Consider the following 6000-nt stretch of genomic DNA (forward strand, 5'->3'; position numbering starts at 1 on the left):
AACGGAAATCACGATCAAAACAAAACATTTAATTCATGCATTGACTTACCTGCTATAGGTAAAATCACTGATCTCCTGGTAAGTGAATGTCCATGTGTGTGACTTCTAGCCTACTGCCTGGTGTACAAGCCAGTCATGGGACGTTTGGTATCTGTCAAATTCAGCTGAAACCACCTGGGTTTAGGCTAGTTGCTGTGGGTTGCTGAGTCTCGAAACATTTTGAAGCAGTTTACCTGATTGCTGTTTACTTAGCCTCTGTCAAAAGTCCAGCTAGTTTCAACTTTTTTAATGGACTGCTATTTTCACGCACTGATGTCTATCAATCCATGCCATCCAGCAACGCACAGGTCTCACCAAAGTACATTCATAACTAGTCATTTTTATGTAGTACAAATGCACATGTGAATGCCACCATATTGCGGCGTAAAGAGTGTGTACCGTAATTAGGCACCGCAGTGCACACTGGGCACAAACAGCCCGGCTGCCTCTGACTTGAGTCCACTTGGATCCATGGAGCTAGTTGATTTTCTAATAAACCATCTTCCATATTACAGTTTTTCATAATTGTTTACACACTAAAACTGGAACTTCGGACACAATCGCTAAAACCTGAAACTCATGTATCAAATCCCTAAACCAAGTCTGCAAACCTACAAGCACATTTTCTGCTTTTCACTCAGTTTGCAATTCTCAGTCACACTTTTTGCAAAACACTACACACAGTAATGTGTAGTGTTCTCTCGTTCTCTACATTCGGCACAACATTCAAAAGCTAAAATCACATGTGTTCCTTTGGAAGCACTGCCATCCCAAATGTTTAAATTCATTTACCAATTAGCAACATCCACTCATCACACATATAAACACTAATATCTGAATTGTTCACTCAGAAATCAGAGCTTTAGCACTATAAAAAAGGCCACAGGTGAGCTGTCTTGTTTTTGAGAACAATGGAAACCAATGTTGCACTGAGAGCTAGAGGAAGAGGAGTGACAGGAAGAGGAGGAAGAGGAGGGCGAGGACAAAGAAGAACAAGGAGAACAGTTATCTCAGATGAGATCTGGGTCACTTTGGTTCACCATGTGGTCGACATGGGTTGAGCATGAGGGAGGCTGGGCAGAGTCCAGTCCAACCTGAGCTTCACTGCTGCTTCCATCATCGAGACATTCAGAAATGAGAATAGGAAAGTAGCCTAAACTGTCTACACCATGCTACTGTTCTTTATAGTATACTGTAGTAGTAGTAGTAGTAGTCCTACACATCAGTAGGCCTGTGCTACTCAGTGATGGTTGGCCTATGTTACAGTAATGTGTCATTTCATATTGAAAAATAGAAATATTCTTGCACCCTAACCAATCACATCATGTTTTTAGATCTTCTGCCGAACTGAGAGATGACAAGTCTTGGCTTGTGATTTAGATGAGGTGCTGTCCGACCCAAACAGGAGGCAGGATGCAGCCTCATGTTTTTTTTTTATCCTTTTTCAATTTTTTTTGTTGTTGTTTTTATCCTACTGCATTGTGTTCTGTATGTAGAACACTTCACACATCAACACTTCACACACACTCATTCAAGTGTTGAAATAAAGTATTTGTGATTGAAATAAAGTATTTGTGTTACTATATTACTGTATACTGTAACAGTCTTTTACAACAGGCTACTGTGCATGAGTGTAGATTGAACATGCAAAAGGCATAAGCCTACTGATGAGATATTCATAATAGTGTTTCCCGTTGAGCACATCAGTATGTAGTCGGTTGTTAGAAAGATGTATTCATTTGATGGTTGTGTGTGTCATTTTATTGCAAAATAACATTTTGAAAAGAGATAAAATGGTTTTGAATTAAGTGTTTCATTTTGCCAGTGATTTATGGAGTTTTGCATTTTGTGTTAGTGGTTTTGTGTTTTGTGTTTAGAGTTTTGAGAAAATGAGCCCTAGTTTCAGAAAATGTGTGTAAGCAATTGTGAAAAACTGTAAACTCTTAACTACCTCTGCTATATGTGCTGCCTTGGAATGAGAGGACATTAAAGTTTACTGTCACTTTAAGTGTTACTTTGGCTTAGGATCTTTTTAGAACTGCCTGTGGGATGAAACCTTTCTTAGCTTTCATGTGCGGACTGGGAGAAGAGCAGTTTTAGTTTTTGAATGTTGTGCCTAATGTAGAGAACGAGAGAACACTACACATTACTGTGTGTAGTGTTTTGCAAAAAGTGTGAGAATTGCTGTACTGAACTGAGAATTGCAAACTGAGTGAAAAGCAGAAAATGTGCTTGTAGGTTTGCAGACTTGGTTTAGGGATTTGATACATGAGTTTCAGGTTTTAGTGATTGTGTCCCAAGTTCCAGTTTTAGTGTGTAAGCAATTGTGAAAAACTGTAATTCAGTCAGTAAAGGTAATCCATCACTGAAGGAGAGGCTGCCAATCGCGTTTTACAAAATTGCTTCAGATAATGTCTGGCTATAAACTTTTACATTTTTAAAGAAGTTCCATTCACGGTTTCATATTAGTGTTCAGAAACACTGAGCTAAGACGAGACAGACTTACCACCGTTTTCTACTTGTAAACAAATATACCACTTCCGGGTCATTACATGTCCGATTTCTGCATTTTCCACTCCAAAATAACAACAATAACAACTTAAATCTGGAGTCAATCGGATTTAAGTTTCAGTCGGTTGGTCGGGCGCATGCAACACATGCAATGAGTCATATTTTGGGCTCAAACATATGGGAGAGTCGTACACTTTTATTTTAAGTTCTTCAAACACAAAATGTTTTATGGTTTAGTACAACAGCCTCTCACTGTAATGTCTGACAAGGTTGGAGAACAGTTTGGGAGGGACTGTGCCTCCATGCAGAACATTTCAAGATCCTTGACATTCTTTTGTGCTTGTGGACTGCCCTCTTCAATTCAGACCTCAGATTTTCAGTAGGGTTCCATTGCAAAACATCGATTTTGTGTTCCTGCAACCATTTTGATGTATGTTTGCGGTCGTTGTCTGGTTGAAAGGTCCTTCCATGGCCAAGTCTCAAGCTCCTGGCAGAGGCAACCAGGTTTTGGGCTAAAATATCCTAATACTTAGTGGAATTCATTATGCCATCGATCTTAACAAGATCTGGACCACTAGCAGTAAAACAGCCCTAAAGCATCAAAGTTCCTCTACCATATTTCACCGTGGGCATCCGGTGCTTTTCCTTGTATGCAGCCGTCTTTTGTCGCCAAACATGCCGATGGTGTGCATGGCAAAAAATGTCCATTTTGGTCTCATCTGACCACAACACACAATTGTAGTTCCAGTGATGCTTGTCAAAGTTCAGGCGCTTCAGTTTATGGGTTGCACTCAGTAAGGGCTTCTTTCCTGCAACCCTTCCAAAGAGCTTGTTGACATGGAGGAGGCGTCTGTTGATTTTGACACTTGATAACCTCAGCATTCCACTCAACTGTGCAGTTGTGAAACTGTGATCCTTTGGTTCCTCTTTGCCTCCCTCACCATCTTCCTCCCTGTTCATGGGGACAATATGCAACTGCATCCTCTTCCTGGTGAATTTGCAACTGTTCCAGATCTCTAAAACTTATTGATTATTGCCTCCTCTGAGTTGAAAGCTCTTTGATTTTCCACAAAGTGATGGATGACAAATGGATTTTATATGTGTGCAACCTCATATTTTGACCCCAGTGAAATAGGAAATGATGAAAGCAATACAGTTTCTGGATTCTGAGATTAATAAAAAAAATAGAATTGTATTTATTTTATACAATAAATTTTGCTCATTTTCATGAAGGGTGACAATAATTCTGGAGTTGACTGGATATGTTGTATCATGCAATTCCTGTATGATCATTTCTGAATTTTACAATGCATCAAGTCCACAGTAAATGAAAAAAAATTGACTGACATGGACTGTTTGCAATGCAACACTGAATTTATTTTTTGCAGTGGGATTTCAGTCGCTATCTGTTTCCTTGGGTGTTTTCCTCAGTGTTTGGAACAGCCGGCGGAAGAAGCGACGGACTCTGTTCTTCTTCTTCTTGGTCTTTTTGATCTCTGAAAAATAAAAGAGGACAATCAATGCCTCAGTTCATCTTGATGGAAGTAGACATGAGCTACAGTGTGAACGGACCTGATGAACTCCTACCTGATGTGGTGTCAGAGGATTGTTGCACCTCCTCCTTCTCTTCAATGCCAACCAGGCTGCTGGTCAAGCCTTCCTGGACTGAAGTAATGGCAGGAGTTTCAGAAGCGAGGGTCAGAGGAACCACAGGAACTTCAGTAGGGAGGATCAGAGGAACCAGAGGAGCTGCAGTAGGGAGGCTCACAGGAACCAGAGGGGCTTCAGTAGGGAGAGTCACAGGAACCACAGGAGGTTCGGTAGGGAGGCTCACAGGAACCAGAGGAGCTTCAGTTGGGAGGCTCACAGGAACCAGAGGAGCTTCAGTTGGGAGGCTCACAGGAACCAGAGGAGCTTCAGTAGGGAGGCGCAGAGGAACCACAGAATGTTCAGTATCGAGGCTCAGAGGAACCAGAGGAGCTACAGTTGGGAGGCTCAGAGGAACCAGAGGAGCTTCAGTAGGGAGGCTCACAGGAACCAGAGGAGCTTCAGTAGGGAGGCTCACAGGAACCAGAGGAGCTTCAGTAGGGAGGCTCACAGGAACAACAGGAGCTTGAGTAGGGAGGCTCAGAGGAACCAGAGGAGCTTCAGTAGGGAGGCTCAGAGGAACCAGAGGAGCTTCAGTTGGGAGGCTCAGAGGAACCAGAGGAGCTTCAGTAGGGAGGCTCACAGGAACCATAGGAGCTTCAGTTGGGATGCTCAGAGGAACCAGGGGAGGTTCAGTAGCGAGGGTCAGAGGAACCAGAGGAGCTTCAGTAGGGAGGCTCAGAGGAACCAGAGGAGCTTCAGTTGGGAGGCTCAGAGGAACCAGAGGAGCTTCAGTTGGGAGGCTCTGAGGAACCAGGGGAGGTTCAGTAGCGAGGGTCAGAGGAACCAGAGGAGCTTCAGTAGGGAGGCTCAGAGGAACCAGAGGAGCTTCAGTAGGGAGGCTCACAGGAACCACAGGAGCTTCAGTAGGGAGGCTCAGAGGAACCAGAGGAGCTTCAGTTGGGAGGCTCAGAGGAACCAGAGGAGCTTCAGTAGGGAGGCTCAGAGGAACCAGAGGAGCTTCAGTTGGGAGGCTCTGAGGAACCAGAGGAGGTTCAGTTGTGAGGGTCAGAGGAACCAGAGGAGCTTCAGTAGGGAGGCTCACAGGAACCAGAGGAGCTTCAGTTGGGAGGCTCACAGGAACCAGAGGAGGTTCAGTAGCGAGGGTCAGAGGAACCAGAGGAGCTTCAGTAGGGAGGCTCAGAGGAACCAGAGGAGCTTCAGTAGGGAGGCTCACAGGAACCACAGGAGCTTCAGTAGGGAGGCTCAGAGGAACCAGAGGAGCTTCAGTTGGGAGGCTCAGAGGAACCAGAGGAGCTTCAGTAGGGAGGCTCACAGGAACCAGAGGAGCTTCAGTTGGGAGGCTCAGAGGAACCAGAGGAGCTTCAGTAATGAGGGTCAGAGGAACCAGAGGAGCTACAGTTGGGAGGCTCAGAGGAACCAGAGGAGCTTCAGTAGGGAGGCTCACAGGAACCAGAGGAGCTTCAGTAGGGAGGCTCACAGGAACAACAGGAGCTTGAGTAGGGAGGCTCAGAGGAACCAGAGGAGCTTCAGTAGGGAGGCTCAGAGGAACCAGAGGAGCTTCAGTTGGGAGGCTCAGAGGAACCAGAGGAGCTTCAGTAGGGAGGCTCAGAGGAACCAGAGGAGCTTCAGTTGGGAGGCTCCGAGGAACCAGAGGAGCTTCAGTTGAGAGGCTCCGAGGAACCAGAGGAGGTTCAGTTGTGAGGGTCAGAGGAACCAGAGGAGCTTCAGTAGGGAGGCTCACAGGAACCAGAGGAGCTTCAGTTGGGAGGCTCACAGGAACCAGAGGAGGTTCAGTAGCGAGGGTCAGAGGAACCAGAGGAGCTTCAGTAGGGAGGCTCA

The sequence above is a fragment of the Centroberyx affinis genome, unplaced genomic scaffold, assembly GCF_046629955.1.
Source record: "Centroberyx affinis isolate AG114_WGS23_722 - 3 ecotype Tasmania unplaced genomic scaffold, CSIRO-AGI_Caff_v1 ptg002048l_1, whole genome shotgun sequence".
In the NCBI taxonomy this organism is placed as follows: domain Eukaryota; kingdom Metazoa; phylum Chordata; class Actinopteri; order Beryciformes; family Berycidae; genus Centroberyx; species Centroberyx affinis.